Consider the following 18533-nt stretch of genomic DNA (forward strand, 5'->3'; position numbering starts at 1 on the left):
GAAAGAATAAAACAGTAGAGTTATGGTACTCGCAAGTGCATGTAGGGTAACTTCAAAGAGAAATGTATACCATTCCATTAAACCATTCTAATGCTTCAAAAGTATTCTAAAATTGGATTCGATTAAGATAACTTCATATTTCCTTTTTATCGTTTTAATTTTTTAATATTTCTTGTTTTAATATTTTTTGTTTTAATATTTCTTGCCAGAATGGAATATTCAGTCCTCTGTGCATCTGTACTCACTCGTATTGTCTTTTGTTTTTTCAGATGGATATTAGTAGCCACTGATTATTTTACCAAGTGGATTGAAGCAATTCCTACCAAGAAAGCTGATCACAATGCGGTCATGAAGTTTTTAATTGAAAACATTTGGTTGTCCACATAAATTAATCACAGATAATGCGGCAACCTTCAGGGCAAAAGAATTGGTGGATATGTGTGATTCAATGGGTATTAAATTGGTCCATTACACCTCATATTATCGTCCAGGAAATGGTCGGGCAGAATCCTCTTGATAAGGATAATTAAGAAGCTATTAGAGGACAATAAAAAGAATTGGGATTCAAAGCTCAAGTATGTATTGTGGGTTGACAGAGTGACCATTAAGAAATCCACAGGGAATTCTCCTTTCAAGCTGGTATATGGCACTGAGGGTGTATTCCCAATGTAGTTAATTCTCCCTATGGAAAAACTCGTTCGAGAAGAGCAAGATGAATAAGAAGACATGGCAAAGAGGATCACTGATTTAGCAGTGGTGCATCAGATTAGAGAACAGCTGGTTGAAAGTGCTGCAAGCACATTAGAAAAAGATTAAGGATGCTTTTGACAGGAAGACATAATTTTCAGGTTGGTGATTTGGTTTTGAGGTGGGATGCATTCAAGGAAAATAAAGTTAATCATGGGAAATTTGATGCTTTTTGGACAGGGAATTTCATTATTTCTCAAATTCAAGGGAACAACACCTTCATACTGAAAAGTATGGGAGGAGAAGCAGTTTTTGATGGCCTAGTTAATGGACGTTTTCTGAAAATTTATGTGATTTAAGGTCTTTTGGCCTTAAAGGTTGTAAATATTTGTTTTTATCAGTTTTGTGAAGGCAGAGTAGACTCCATGCCCAATCGAACACTAGTAAATTTTGGCTAATTTGTTTTCAACTGGAAAGGCATTGATCTACAGGTTCTTGAGACCTCACAGGGAGGATCTCATCCCTTGAAGGAGCTAGTGTTAGCTCCGCTACATAATGTGGTTTTTTCCGGGTCAAAGACACTGTGACCATGTGTTTTTTGCAAAAAGGGAGCTTGCAGCAGTTCATTTGATCCTTTCCGCTTCATTTGTGTTATACCCTTATAACTTTTTTGAATTAGAAGTCGGAGAACCCACAGTATTAACCATTTCTTTAATCAACGTTTCAAATACGTTGATTAAAGAAATGGTTAATATTGTGGGTTCTCCGGCTCCTAATTCAAAAGGTATAAACCATAGAAGTCTTAAATCCAGAACCCTTATAACTCCCACTACCTCCATTTCCTCCTCCCCTTCATTCTCCTTATTCTACTTTAAACCCCTTTATCCATGTTTTCCTCCCAAAACCCTCTATAAACTCATATTCCCCAAGCCTTTGGGTGCTGAGTCTAAATATAATATAACCCAATAACTCGACTGTGTGCTTTTCACAAGTCTTTTCCCCCGTCACATAAGTTAAAAAACACATGCTTTTAACCCTCCGACTTACTCCCCACCGTCGATCGCACATCACCAGATTTGATGGCCCCACGCACCCATAACCTGCATGGCTGTTCTCCACCGTTTGATTGTCTGCTGCATGATCTAACATCATTCGCAGCTCCCGCTCCCGTAACGTGCACGCGTGATAGCCAGCGGGGTAGGCGGTTTCCTATGAGTCACATTAGCCACGTGTCGTGCGATGTATGGGATCACGCCCCCTCTATATTTTTACCACCATTTCTTGTGAGCGGTACAAGGAAACCACTTACCGCCCTCTCGTACATTCCCCCGCCCGTTAACGACCGCACACCTTTCTCATGCGATGACCGTTGGATCCGCTGCTCCCTGATCTGACGACTATCGTTTGTCTCCGCTCATGTCTTCCCATCACCTCCCGCCATCAGATCTCAGCCATCTGTCAGTTGCATCCAATGGCCAATATTCACTCCCTACCCTCCATTCATTTGCCATGCAGTTGTCGTGTTTTTAGTCTACCCCATGCATTCGAGGGAAGAAGGCAATCACTCACCAGCGCTCTTCACAGTTAATCTTCAATAACCGCATTCAACACAGTGTACACGCAAAGGATGAAAAGGATGGTCTCGAGCAAATCAAAGCATTAATGAGTTATGGAACCCCTTCAACATTACACTCCATCTGCTCAGAGAAGGACGACCAAGTAGCAGAAAGGTCATTTTGTTCATTAAAACAATCAAATTGTGTCGAAGACCATATCTGGTAGTAAATGTGGTTGGTGGTCCATTATGACCCCTCCACGCATTGAACAATAGAGCAATTTTGTAAACAAACTCCATATATACCCATAAAGAAGATGTAATGAGGGTTGATGGTTGAGGAATGTTATTTTTGATGTAAAGTTCGACTTCTGGAGACTGTAACTACCATGATACCTGCAGCTTCTGGTCTTCATTTCCAGCTAATGCAAGCTTCTTTGTTGTTAATTGTTCACATTCCACTTCTTCTCCTTTGTTCCAGGTTGTGCCTGTTATGCATTTTTCATGTGCTCTTGATGTTTAGCATTAGAGGGGTTGTCATCCCACCTCTGTGTTAGAATCTAGTATGTATCATTGAAATTGTATGCAGGTTTTTGTTATTTTAATTCCAAAGATCTTTCATCCTGTCTGTGCATTAGGAAAAAGATTTGCAAACCTCCTTACTGGTTGAAGCTAGCCATCACAGGGACTTGTTCATCTGCTAGTGTGATCAGTATTCTCCATCTTCACCTGTTCCTCAAACTGTGAGTAATTGGTGGTCTAAAGCCTTGTATTCTGCGAGTGTTCACCCATGTCTGGGGTTAAGCATAGTAGAAGTGGTTATCTGGCTTGAATATGCATCATTCCTTCCATTCATCCACCATTTTCCAACATTTTTGTTGAGTTTGTAATTTTCCCAAGCATCTCTGATATACAACCTAGGAGAGTTTCTTGGGGTGATAACAGTACTCCTATGCTTGATGGAGATTTTCCTATCTCTAAATTAAGGTAGGGTAGGGTAGTATAAGAACAATGAATAAAAATTTCATTTGAAATAAAATTGTTATATTGACAACACTCTTGAAATGAAAATTCCTAAGGCATTACTATTGAAATTTTAGTCATTAAGCACTCTTGTGGTAAGACCTATCAGAAGAAATTCACTCTTAATGCCTCATAATTTATAAAGTGAATTTGATTATTGATAGATATTATTCATTGGGTCAGTTAGGGGTATTTTTATAGTTATGTTTAATACTTTCCATTCATAAGATTAAAAACTTACTTCTGGCCTATTCATTCTAACAAACTATTATCCAAGAAATCTTGTAAAGTTTCTCTTTGAAGGTATTGATGAAAATACTCTTATGGTGGACCACTGCTATAAAACCATAACGAGCTCTCATGAGAACCCTGGCATGATCAACTCAAGGAATCTTTCAGTAATTATCTAAGATGTTTTCTTTAAAATGAGTGATCCGAATTGGATCCATAAAGAACTGTCAAAGAACCATGAATATATTAGGTTGGGACAAATCTCTAAAGAATTAAAAACAACGATCAGAAATACCCTGAACCAGTGGCAATGGCAGCCAGCATGGAATGACGAGGACCTCGATCAAAGCGAGCTAACCGAGGCCCATGGAGACTGCGTGGGAGGTCAAAGTAGCTCCTCGGAGCCCCGGATTGGGAAATGGAGGTGATTTTTGATGCACGATTAGCTAGGCGAATAAGATCAAAATGGGGGAAGCCCAAGCACTCGGTCACATGGGGAACCAGAGAACCACGGGCGAAAAGTGAAAAGATCTAAAAGTACAGAGGCGGAACCCGCCCTCTGGAAACCGGCGGTATTGATCGGGGTGCCCTCAAACGGTAAGTGGTTTTGGACGAGAGCGGAGAGATTCCACTCAATGATTGACGCATGGCAAGTGGAGGTGAGAGAAAACTGTTATTGATCATGCGCTATCAGTTGAGAAAGTCAATCGTGTGAAACGTGTGTATGACATTGGATCTAGGGGACCTAGATCAGATAGCTGAGATCGCGCCCCATGGAGGAAGCAGAATCGACGAGGGAATACGCTGAGATTTGTAAAGATTTGGAATCTGTTTGACCACCACGGTGGAGGAAAGATTTCATCCATGATGTAATTGAAGAAATGAACTGACGAAGCAGGCTGGCACTGTTTAGAGGAGGGCATGTGGCCACTCCCTAAGCGCTGATGATGACGTCAAACAGGGAACTCCAAGTGTAGCTACAGAAGGTGAATCGACAGAGGCGGAAGAGGAACCGAATAGTCTTGGAATGGATGGCCTAAAAGCCATGAACAAATATAGAATACACGGAGAGAAGGAGTCAGTCAGGAAATCCTGAGATGAGGACTGAACACAGAAAGATAGAAACCAGAGAAGAAGGTAGTAAAGCAAAGCAGAAGATGATAGAGGGCCGAGCTAATCAAAGGTAGCATCAAGCACCAAAAGAGCTTGAAGATTCAAGCCATCCCATAGAGGATCTGTCTAGACTAAGCACCACATTAGGCTCTTTCCACTGTAGACTAGAAGGTCACAGAGCTGGTAGGAAGAAGAGTTCTGTGTACTTAAGTGGCTTGGGGAATCCAAGAACCACCCTGCCAAGCAAATCTGCTTCAAGAGAACTCACTTTGAGTACCTACATTGTACTTCTCTGCTTAAGACACAACAAAAAAAGGCCACCATTGAAATCTGGACTAGAGATGTAACCCTGGAGAATAGGGGGAACTCCTTATTAATTTCTTGTGTTCTTGTATTGCTTAGTGTATTTCTTTGTTGTCTTTCCATTTAAATGTCTGCGTATTGGCAATCTGATCAATTTTTTGCTTAAATAACATAGAACACACACCAGAACATGAGTCTGTAATACCTTTGTTTAATAAATCTTCAACTGATGTCACTCATAGGGTTATTATCAGATCAAGTGGTATCAGAGCTCTAGGCTGTAAGGTTAGACAAGCTTGTGTTGGTTTTAGCTGTGAATGCTCACTAGATCAAAGCTCAAATTAGGAGAAGGAGAGTTGGTGGAAACTAATCCTGAAATTGGGAGAGTCTATTCTCGGAAGACAATGTCAAAATAAGGTTCTGTGGGGCCAGACCCTCAATTCATAGAAAGTTTCCTAGCTATAAATTGTATGGTAGAAGAAATGTATAGGGACTTTAGAAAGCATAAGGTTGAAGACTCCTCGGGTTCTAAACAAGATAAAGAAGAAGATGAGTCTCACTTCCATGACCACTCCAAAGGAAAGGGGAAAGAGGAAATATTTCTCATGCCTCCTAATAGCCCTGTGCATAATAAGAAAGCATATTTGATCAACCTAGATGTGAAATTTGATTTGCCTATATATGATGGAGAGCTAAATGTTGAAAAGTTGGACAATTGGATTAGAAAAATTGATGTGTATTGCACGGTACAGAACATAGAATCAGAAAAGAGTAAGATTCAGCTGGCAAGCCTATGCCTAGGAGGCACTGCCTTGGTTTGGTGGGAAGGTAGAATCGAAGATGATATGAAAAGACATGGTAAGACCATCTTTGTTTAGAGTGAATTTGTTTCTGCAATCGCAAAGTAGTTCTATCCATTGGCCTACATGCAACAAGCCATGATGAAGGCAAAATCTTCGACAGTTGAAAGGGCAAAGTGTGCAAGGGTATACTCAAGAATTTAGAAAGAGAGCATTGATGTTGGGTATCTCATTAGACTCACTAGAGACTCTTTTGAAGTACATTTGTGGTCTACATAGCTACATGAGGCATACCATACTCATGTTTAATCCCACTAGTATAGATGAGGTATCTGCACAAGCTACTCATCTAGAAGCTAGAGGAAAGAATGGAAATCCAAAAGTTAGGGGACCATCCCAACCCATTGTAAGCAAGAGCAAGGAGAAAAGAAAGCAGAAGTGGAAAGAAAGGAAGGCTAACACTGCACAGAAAGCAAAGCTTCATGGACTGACTATAAAAAGGATGGGCATGATGATGAGCATTGTTGGATTCTGCATCTAGAGCTGAGACCTAGGAAGTCCGAGGGCAAGATGAAGAAGATTGTTGCATCTATTCAGAAAGATTTGGGATCAGACTCAGGAGATGAAAAAACTATAGCAGCCACGGGTATAAAAGGTAAGAATTCTGAAGCACCTACTAGTAATTCTGCTAAATCTGTTATTGATGAAGAAAATGAGAGGAAAAGACATGAGCTTTTCCATATTCGAGTTATTTCCAAAAATCAAAATATTGATACTTTGTTTGATAGTGGCTCACAAGTAAATTTGGTTTCTAAAGCAATTGTAAAGAAATTTGGATTAGCAACTACACCTCACAAGAAACCATACCCGTTAGGATGATTGAATGATAAAGCATAGCTACAAGTGACTAGACAGTGCAAACTCAAGTTTTCTTTTGGGTCAGCATTTGTAGATGAGGCTGAATTAGACATAATTCCTTTGGATATATGTGGAATTTTTTTAGGAAACCCTTACTTGTATGATAGAAAGTCTATTTTCCATAGAGCTGAAAACAAGTATCTACTTTTTAAAGATGGAATCAAATACTTTGTAAGAGCTCATAAGCTCAAGAATAATTATACCCTCATAAATTTAGGATAGATGAAAAGAATGATAAATTCATGCAAAAAATTCTTACTGATGGTTATAAAGGAAAAGAAACCTGATAAAACCAATGTATTTGAGGGCTATAATGCTGAACAACAAGCTGATATAAAAAAGGTTGTTTCAGAATATGATGTCTTATTTCAAGAACCTAAAGGTTTGCCACCCAGAAAGGGAATAGTACATGGTATTATTTTTCAGCAAGATGTTCTATTGCCTAACATTGGGATGTATAGGTTGTCTGCTTTAGAGAATGTTGAAATCAAGAAGCAAGTGCAGGAGTTGCTCGAGAAGGGCTTCATCAGGCCTAGCACATCACCATATGGGTCACCAATCGTTTTGGTGAGAAAGAAAGATGGCTCGTGGAGAATGTGCATTGATTATCGAGCACTGAATAAGATGACAATAAAAAATCGTTATCCCCTTCCTCGCATAGATGATATTTTAGATCAATTAAAGGAAGTTGTTTATTTCACTAACCTAGATTTACACAATGGATACCATCAGGTCAGAGTTGCAGAGCAAGATGCATGGAAGACTGCTTTAAACAAAAAGCAGGGATTGTATGAATGGCTAGTTATTCCTTTTGGCTTGACCAATGCTCCTGCTACTTTCATGAGATTAATGAATGATGTACTCAGACCTTTTGTTGATGACCTTGTTATTGTGTATCTGGATGACATTCTAAGTTTTAGTAAAACGTGGGAAGAACATTTAAAGCATGTTAAGCAGATGTTAGATGTTTTGGAAAGAGAAAAACTTTATGTTAAACTCTCAAAATGTGAATTTGGCAAAACATCTCTAAACTGCTTGGGTCATATAGTAGGGGGAGGTGAATTGAAAATAGATCCCTCTAAAGTGGCAGTCATTGTGAACTGGCCTAAACCCAGGTCTAGTACAGAAGTGAGAAGCTTCTTAGGAGCAGCACAATATTGGATGAAGTTAATTTCTAACTTTTCCTCAATTGCAGCTCCCTTACATGCTTTAACAGGATTGAATAAGGTGTTTCAGTGGGGAGGCAAACATTGGAAGGCCTTCAACACCTTGAAAGAAAAGATTAGTACAACACCTATACTAGCACTGCCAGATCTACAAAGACCATCTGAGATCCAAACTGATGCCAATGACTATGCCATGGGAACAGTGTTGAAACAGCACGGTAAACCCATATGTTATCATTCTGAGACTTTTAATCCTGCAGTAGTTAACTATCCTACATATGATAAAGAATTGTATGCACTAGTTCAAAGTGTGAAAAAGTGGAACATTACTTAATGGGCAAAGAGACAGTAATACATACTGATCATCAACCACTTCAATATCTACACTCCCAAACTAAGTTGCAGCAATCAAGACATTATAGATGGATGGTTTTTCTACAACACTTTCATTTAGTCATCAGATATAAAAAGGGCATACATAACAAGGTTGCAGATATGTTATTTAGACCCATTATAAATGCATCTACCATACTTAAGCATAATTATGTGCTACATGAAAGCTACATAGAACAATATGCTCAGGATATGGACTTTAAAGATGTATATGCAACTTTGAGACAAGGCAAAAGAGTAGAAGAATTAGACTATCACATGAAGGATCAAGTCTTATATCAATGTGGGAAACTCTGCATTCCACAAACTGAGAGAGTAAAGATAATTAGGGAAGCACACACTTCTCTGATATCAGGTCACTTTGGGGTAAGTAAAACAGTTTCATAGCTGCAAAGGTTCTGCTATTGGATGAAAATGAATGAGACAGTTTCTAGATATGTAAGAGGGTGCACTATGTGTGCTAAAATCAAGCCCAGTAATAGAAAGCTAGGCTTGTACACTCCATTGATTGTTCCTTCTCACCCTTGGAAAAGTGTTTCCATGGATTGTGTTGGAGCACTGCCTAAATCTAGGAAAGGTCATGATTATCTATATGTTGTTGTGGATAGGTTCAACAAAATGTGTATTTTGATACCTTGTAATAAACAGAGTACCTCTTAACAGACTGCAAAATTGTTCTTTGAACATGTATGGGTTCATTTTGGATTACCCACTTCCATTGTATCTGATCGAGACACCCGATTTGTGGGAAAGTTTTGGTTGAGTATGTGGGAGATGATGGACACCAAACTGAAGAAAAGCATAAGTTTTCATCCACAAATAGATGGCCAGACAGAAGCTGTAAACAAGACAATGATCTAGTTACTGAGAGGTTATTGCAACAAACATCCTAAGCTTTGGGATGAACACTTGTGTTATGTGCAACTTGCTACAATAGAGAAAAACACTCTTCTACACAGAGATCTCCTTTTTAGACCTGTTTTGGTTTCATACCAAGGTCTCCTTTGGATTTTGCCTTTGGTAAAGATACCATGGTTGATGGACATAGTGATGTGGATAGGGCAACTAGGTTCATTGAACAGATCGAGGAGATCCACCAGGCAGTACAGGAACAGTTGGAAAAGAGCCAAGCCAAGTACAAGGCTAGGCATGACAAGCATTGGATGGATCATAGTTTTCAAGTTGGAGACCAAGTCTGGCTATATATCAGCAAGGACAGGATGCAAGGTGAAGGTAAAAAGCTAAAGCCTATCAGGTATGGACCCTTTAGGATACTTGAGAAGATTGGTGAAAACGCTTTTCACCTTGATTTACCAGCTTACATGCACATCTACTCAGTCGTAAATGCAAATTGCTTGAGATTGTTTCAACCTTCAATGGTTGAAGACCCTAAAGAGCAGAGTCATTTGCCTTCTATTGATGACCTACTACTTGAATATCTTAATGAGTTGTAGGAAGACACACTGTTGGACAGGAAGGTGAGAACAATGCACAGGGGAGATGTTGAGTACCTCAGGATTGGGCTCAAAGGTTCAAAGCCAAGCAGTGCAAAGTGGATTGAGATTGGACAAGTCAGAAAACAATACCCTCACTTAGTCGATGCTTGGAAACCAACTTTTGGTGGTCCAAAAGCTTTTTCAGTGGGAAGGCCGTGATCTGAATTGGATCCATAAAGAACTGTCAAAGAACCATGACCGTATCAGGTTAGGACAAATCTCTAAAGAATACAAAATAGTGATCAGAAACACCCTGAACCAGTGACAATTGCAGCCAGTCTGGAACGACGAGGACCTCGGTCAAAGCGCGTTGACCGAGGCCCATGGAGACTACGCGGGAGGTCAAAGTAGCCCCTAGGAGCCCTGGATTAGGAAATGGAGGTGATTTTTGATGTGCACTTAGAGCTAATCGCTCATCAATGGTCGAACAAGCTCGAAATGGGGGAAGCCCAAGCACTCGGTCACACAGGGAACCAGAGAACCGTGGGTGAAAAGCGAAAAGCACTAAAAGTAAAAAGGCAGGACTTGTGCTCTGGAAACCGGCGGTATTGATCAGGGCACCCTCAAACGGTAAGTGGTTTTGGACGAGAGCAGAGTGATTCCAGTCAATGATTGATGCATGGCAAGAAGAGGTGAGAGAAAACCGTCATTGATCGCGCACTATCGGTCGAGCAAGTCAGCCACGCAAAACATGCGTATGACGTTGGATCTGGGGGACCCAGATCGGACGACTGAGATCACCCCCAATGGAGGAAGTGGAATCAACGAGGGAATACACCACGATTTTTAAAGATTTGGAATCCGTTTGACCACCACGATGGAGGAAAGACTTCATCCACGATGTAACTGTAGAAACAAACCGACGAAACAGGCTGGCACCATTTAGAGGAGGACATGTGGCCACTCCCTGAGCACTGATGATGAAACCGAACAGGGAACTCCAAGCGCAGTTGCAGAAAGTGAATCGACAGAGGCGGAAGAGGAACCGAACAGTCTTGGAACGGATGACCTAAAATCCATGAACATAGACAGAATACACAGAGAGAAGGAGTCGGTCAGGAAATCCTGAGAGGAGGACTGAACACAGAAAGACAGAAACCAGAGAGGAAGGCAGTAAAGTAAAGCAGAAGAGGACAGAGGGCCAAGCTAACCAAAGGAAGCATCGAGCACTAAAAGGGCTTGAAGATTCAAGCCATCCCATAGAGGATCTATCTGGACTGAGTGCCACATTAGGCTCTTTCCACTGTAGACCAGAAGGTCACAGAGCTAGTAGGAAGAAGAAGTGTGTGTAATTAAGTATCTTGGGGAATCTAAGAACCACCTTGCCAAGCAAATCTGCTTCAGGAGAACTCACTTTGAGTCCCTGCATTGTACTTTTCTGCTTAAGGCACAATAAAACAAGGCCACCAATGAAAGCTGGACTGGAGATGTAGCCCCGGAGAATAGGGTGAACTGCTTATTAATTGCTTGTGTTCTTGTATTGCTTACTATATTCCTCTGATGTCTTTCCATTTAAATGACTATGTATTGGTGATTTGATCGATCCGTTGCTTAAATAACATAGAACACACACCAGCACTTGAGTTTGTAATACCTTTGTTTAATAAATCTTCAACCAATGTCACTCACAGGGTGATTATCAGATCAATGAGTCTTTAGGGTAGAAGAACAACCAACAAATATTAGTAGTTAAATACTTTTCACACAGCCATGTTCTCTTAAGGAGTATATTTGCCTCCCCACCTATTAAATAACCTATCTGAGGTTGATCATAATCAGAGTTTTTTTTCATAAACATATTAATTGAGGGATAGGAGGTCTCATTACGAGCTCACCTACTATGATCATGGTTCCTAACAAGAATGAAATTACGGCTACTGGTCACCAAGCCAGGGTAATGGATTTCAGTTGAAAAGATGGAAGACAAGAGGTCTGATCATGAGATGACTTGTTCATTCTTGTTAGTTCTTGTGAATGGCACTTGTGTTAGCTGGTTACCAAGCCAGGACAATGGGCTTCAATTAATTTCTAAATAAATGTAAATGCTTTCAATTGAATATGAATTTATATCTAGTAGAAGGGACACATGCATTTTGTGGGGTTAAAGGCATCCATGTCAAGGCTATAGACGTCTTCTAGTAGCAGGGTCATGCCTGTGGTATTAAAGTTAATTTTACACTATGATTTACTTGGTCATTTTTGTCTTTCTTTGAACTAATTAGCATATCTCTCTAAGAATGGCTTTAAGATCATTCCAACATTATTCTTTGGAGTTATCTTTTGGAAAAATTTGTTTTTTTTTATGGAGGTGGGACCCTTAATGTAGGTGATTCAATTTTCCCAGACAAGAGGAGCTTCAACTATATGTTGGATAATGGTAAGATGGTCACTGTGGGAAGGTATTATTCTGTCTATTCTTAATACCATCGCTTTCAGATTATGTCACATATATTTACAAGGACGATATTAAAGTAAAACTCCTAATCAAGGCTACCCCTAAGATACTTGTGCAAATTTTAATAGTTGGCTATTTTATTCAGCAATAACACCATCCTTGCAATTTAGTATTCCTATGACAGTCCCTGTGTTAGAATTTCTTGAAATTAGTGTTAATAAAGAGTTTAGCAGACACCCTTTTTTTAGAACAATCTCTATCTAGCAAAGGAAATCTTGATTACAGAAAGTTTCGGGAACACTATTACGAGTGTAAAGGTCATCCATAGATGTTTAAATATTGTATTTTGCAAGGGAGCGACAATACAAGAATTAATTTTCTTACATGAGGACATGTAAGATGATCAACATGGGGGGATGTCAGGCCTCTGTTTTGTCTTGCTTTATATCACCTTTTACTCGGGAATCCCTCATGCTTTTGTTTAGTTTGAATGGTTATTGTTGTGGTTTTGTGCATTCTTGGAGACACTAAAGTAAGTATTTACTATTCTCCAAGATTCCCTTGTTTTAATGAGATTTAAACATTAAAATCATCATTAATAATAGTTCATGTGTTTGCGGGTTTAAACTTAGTAGATTACCTTTTTATGCATATGCCAACAACCCTTGATCCTACACTCACCTCATTATACTATGCATCAGATTCCTATGCCAATTGGGATTCCTGCACTCATGAGGATTCATACACCAATTTATTATAAGCTATAGACTACTTGCACTCTGAAGGGTTCCTGCACCATGCATCAAGTTCCTTCACTCACATTCCTGCACTAGAGTCAAAGAATGTGTAGCCTACTTCAATTATTCAAATTTGGAGGACATTACTTACGTGGTAGTTTGAATATCAGTTCAAGGATATTTTGGGAAACACTTGTTAGACAACATCGCACTTAGTTTTCACCCCAGTCACAGACTAAGAAACAAGGATTCATTTACCAAAACAGTCCCTCATGAACCAAATTCAACTCCTCCATTTGAAATTTAGTTGCACCAAAACTAGATCAAACTTTTATCCATGGAAATATGTTATGATTTGTAATGTGTTCCTTTTGTATTTGATTGGCTTGTTAAATAGCCCAATTCGTAATATAAATATCTATATAAGATTAAAGAAGGCCTTGAGCCTGGGGGAGGGATAGTTCCAATGTAACTTTATGCAAGTATACTCAATATGTCAATTGGTCCCTCTATTTTCTAGTCTGATCTTTGGTTGAACCATGTAAAGATTGAGCTTTGAAATATTAATCGAATAACTTCACACTAGGTTCTATTTAATTATGTTATACACTTTATGATTATAATCTCTATGTGAATTAAATCATTGACGGAGGGTGTGAGTTGGTTGGGTTGGCCACCACACCACCTTGACACCACTCTGATTTGATGAGAATAGGGTGTGTTATGATTTTTTGAGTGGGTATATTGAATTTTTCATTAACTGTGTGGCGTGGTGTGTTGAATGTTCGATCTGTATGGTCTCTTAAAGCAATTTTCATTCTGATCTCTTTTTACATCACTTGCAGAAATTGTCACCTGGTACATAATGAATTTGTATGAAAAATTGCTAGGCCAGTGATCCATCGCTCTTCCTTTGAATTATGCATATTCTTGCTATGTAATCTTCATAATAGTTTGTGCAATTTGAATTGCTCATTCTAGTTTATATTTTGGCTTATGAGACTTTGTTTCTCTAGGCGATGACCATGTATCTCTTGATTCAGCTAGAACTTGAGTTTCTGTAATATCGCACTAATTTTGATTTTTCACCTCTACCCTAATGATTGTGATGAAGGATGCATAGGGTATCCGATGTCAAGCTATAGGGGTTGGTGTTCTTTTTAGCTAACGAAATTATTCTAGTTCTAAATGCTTGCATTGGTCCCAAAACATGTTGAGGGCTTGAGAATTCGATCTACCTGCACTACTTATCATTATTGGAATACCTCTATGATTTTGAAGCCTACAATAACACATACATTTTTCGATAAATGGTAGCTCGTGAATTGACAGATCCATCTTTTGAATATTCATTTGATGTGTTTTCTTCTAGGAGTTATTTATTTCAAAAACAAGATAATTGCTACAATATGAGAGAGAGTGGAAAGATTTAAATTAGGTCTATTTTATCTATACATTAAACACACTTGAAAATGTGTGATGGTGCTTTTAGTAAGCCAAATTCTAATCTCCTCAAAGCTCTAATGCATTAAGGTGGGTTGGATAGAATTAGTGCAAACTTGTTAAAAGAGTTTTGTGTGTCTTAATCTGCTTTGCATGAAAAATGGTGTGGATTAATCTTGAATTCAAATTTCTTTCAACATTTACAATCTACCTCTTTGATGTTGTTCAGTTTAAATTGGTAAGAATTTCTTGGTTTCCAGTTAAACAAAGTTAGGATTTACCTTTTGTTTGTCAATAGTAAGGGTTTCTTTTGCAAATTGTTAATAATGTAGGTTTGCCTTTTGTTTTCCAAATGTTATATTGAGGTTTGCTTTCAACTTTCAGGATTGGTGTTCGTGCTATCTCAAGTTTCCTTTGAAGCGAGAGATTCTATTTAATTTGTTGAGATTGATGTGCAAGTTAGACTAGAATTTGATTTGCAGGTTGCTGGGGGCTCTCTCTTTCATTTCCAGTGTTGTGCCTCAAAGTTTACGAACTCCTGGATTGACAATTAAATGTTAGGTTGTTTATTATGCCCGACATGCCTAAACTAGGCTATAAATCACTTGCAAAGGAGGATTGGAGGGACAACTAGTCTAATGGTGGAGATCCCTTTGAAAATTAAGGTTTCCTTCTAAAAGGAAAAAAATGTGTTGATATTAAACAATAAGGTTCCTATTTGTGAGTTTCTTTAGAAAATAAAGAAATAATAACAGCGACATAATAGTAAAAAGTAAAAATTCCATGGCCTAGGTTGGCTCATCCTGTGCCAAAGAAGCAAATGAAACTATTGAGCTTTGAGTTGTGACTTTTCCATTTCCAAAAGAGGTATGGAAAGAAGTAAAAAGCATGATAAAGCTAAGAAATGTTTGGGAAGGATGTCAAATAAAAAAATCTTTGAAATCATGGTATTAAAAAAAGGACACAAAGAAGATTAAAACTCTTCTACTCAACATAATTTGGGGAATATCGTAATTTGGGAGTATGGCTAATAGGGAATTTAAATCTAGTCGAAGGAAATGATGCTCTCCATCAAATGTATTATCTAATCTCTAATTCCCTTATTCATTGTCTGCAAGTAGAGGAAAAATTACAATGGAGTGAATTGAAAGAATACATAATCATCAAGGCTTTCCTTTGAGCATACTTTCATGGAGGCTCATAAGGAAGTGGAGGAATCTTATATCTCTCTTCCAATCATTATATATCTAACAAAATTGGATAAGTTGGGAATATAATGATTTCTTTGAACTAATAATACAAATTATTTCTTCAACCAACCAAGAGTATGGTGTTTCACAAATACAAAATTTAATGGCTCACTTTTTGTTATTCACAAGTTATGAAAGGAAGTCTTATTCAAAAATTTCACTTTAAAGTGTTTATATGATAACACACAAATGCAAATGATAACTTTCTTACATATCACTTTGTCTCACATATACATGGACAAGAATAGGATATCAAATGAACTCTCAACAAATGGGTTAGGATTGAAACATAGCTACTAGATTATACCCATTTTGGATGGACACTCAAATGAATTTGGTGATAAACCTTGCCTATAATGATATACTTTTATGTATTTGTACCTTTTTGAAAGATGTAATTTTTATGTCAATGGGTTCAATGTTTAGTAAATACATAAGGGTGGGTTGGACTTCAAAGCCATAGTCTAACTATTCTACTTTTTGAAGTTTTTTGAGATTTTTTTTGGGTAAATGCTCAAGGGGGATTTGAACCAATGGCCTTTACCCATGGAGTGCCTTAACAATACGCTCTTTCATTGTCAATCCAAAGTCCAACGGGCATATTTTCTAAGTCAAATTTACTTGAAATTCATTAGTGATTTGTTATAATAACAAATTTGAGTTATGAACTCTGCACAATCCAAGTGCCCCACTTATTTTTGAGAACCTAAATCCATTTATTTATTAAAAAAACATTTTAAATAACAAAAAAATCACAATCAAACCTAAATTTATTTAGTCCAATTCCTATAAAATACTCTAAATTATAATTAACCTAAATTTATTTCGTCCAATTCCAATAAAATACTCTAAAATATAAAATAATTAGATAACAGCTATTTCAACTTCGAACAAGAAAGTTACATCGTTGTGAACGAGTCAAGCGAGGATGTTTGACCAGGGCCGGTCTTTATACGCCCTGACATCCGTATCCGAGATTACTGACCGCGATAGGCACCGGGCGCGATAGGTATTTATCTTTTGCCGATTGGCTCGAGTCCGGCTCATTGGTAAATTCTGCTACAGTGCAGTGAACAGGAGGACCTGGCATCGTCAATGGCGCGCACATGTCTTTCTTAATCTCAAACATTGATTCCAACTATTTATCGTTTGTCGATTGCCTCGACACTGCTTTACAAATAAATTCTGCTACGGAGATTATTTTATTGCAGTCAACAGGAGGACCTGGCATCGTCGATGGCCGCACATGTCTTTCTCAATCTTACAGTTTGATTCCATCCATTATCCACGCGATTTTGTTATAAATTCCATTTCTCATGGAATTTCATTCAGACTTCTCCGAGGTCAGTCTGCAAAGTTTTGGATTCAGTTAGTAAGTATATGAAAGTTTGGAGAAAGTTATGAATGTTTGGATTCAGTTACTAAGTATATGGAATTTGATGGCAGTTGTGTGATCAGACTTCTCCTATGTTAGTTTGAGAAAGTTATGAAAGTTACAGATTCTTAAAGTAATGGTAAATATTAAGTATTATGTAATTAGTGTAAGTAGTTGAGTCAAATTGACAATGATTAAAATGATGATAATGTTGAAACACATTTAATTTCTTTCAATCTTATTCATTATATTATTTAATTTTTGACTAAATATACAAATAAGCCTATCATTATGAATTTCATGACAACTGCAATCAGACTTCTCCAGGGTAGCCTGGAGAAAGTTATGAAAGTTTGGATTTAGTTAGTAAGTATAAGGAATTTCATGGCAGCTGTGTGATCAGACTTCTCCATGTCAGTTTGTGAAAGTTATGACTTCTGAAAATAATGGTAAATATTAAGTATTATGCAGTTGGTGTAAGTAAGCGAACCAAATGATGACAATTATGAAACACTATAATGATTGATTTACTTTCTTTCCATCCTATTCATTAAATATCATTTAGTTTTTGACTGAATATACAAATAAGCTCATCATTATGAATTTCATGACAAATAAGCTTATCATTATGAATTTCATGACAACTGCAATCAGACTTTTCCAGGGCAGCCTGGAGAAAGAGAAAGTTATGTAAGTTTGGATTCAGTTAGTAAGTATATGGAATTTCATGCAGACTTCTCCCATGTCAGTTTGAGAAAGTTATGAAATTTATGGATTCTGAAAGTAATGGTAAATATTAAGTATTATGTAGTAGATGTAAGTAGCTGAGTCAAATTGACAATAATTAAAATGATGATAATGTTGAAACACATTCAATTTATTTTAGTCTTATTCATTAAATATTATTTAATTTTTGACTAAATATACAAATAAGCCTATCATTATGAATTTCATGACAACTGCAATCAGACTTCTCCAGGGTAGTCTGGAGAAAGTTATGAAAGTTTGGATTCAGTTAGTAAGTATATGAAATTTCATGGCAGCGGTGTGATCAGACTTCTCCATGTTAGTGTGTGAAAGTTATGAATTCTGAAGATATTGGTAAATATTAAGTATTATGCAGTTGGTGTAAGTAGGGGAGCCAAGTGATGACAATTATGAAACACTATAATGATTGATTTACTTTCTTTCCATCCTATTCGTTAAATATCATTTAGTTTTTGACTGAATATACAAATAAGCTCATCATTATGAATTTCATGACAAATAAGCTTATCATTATGAATTTCATGACAACTGCGACTTTTCCAGGGCAGCCTGGAGAAAGTTATGTAAGTTTGGATTCAGTTGGTAAATATCTGGAATTTCATGACAGCTGTGTGATCACACTTCTGCCATGTCAGTTTTAGTCAGTTTTAGAAAGTTATGGATTTCTGGTAAATCTGAAGTATTGTGCAGTTGGTGTAAGTAGTCTAGCCAAATGATAAGAATAATGATGTAAGTAGTCAAAATGATGACAATTATGGAAACAATGTACCATGAATTAATAAATGACTTACTTTCTTTCCATCTTATTTATTAAATATCATTTAATTTTTAATCAAATATACAAATAAACACATCATTAAATTGCTAAGTAATATTTCCT

The sequence above is a fragment of the Pinus tabuliformis genome, chromosome 4_1, assembly GCF_031772625.1.
Source record: "Pinus tabuliformis cultivar Carrire ecotype Pingquan chromosome 4_1, CPIR1, whole genome shotgun sequence".
Lineage (NCBI taxonomy): Eukaryota > Viridiplantae > Streptophyta > Pinopsida > Pinales > Pinaceae > Pinus > Pinus tabuliformis.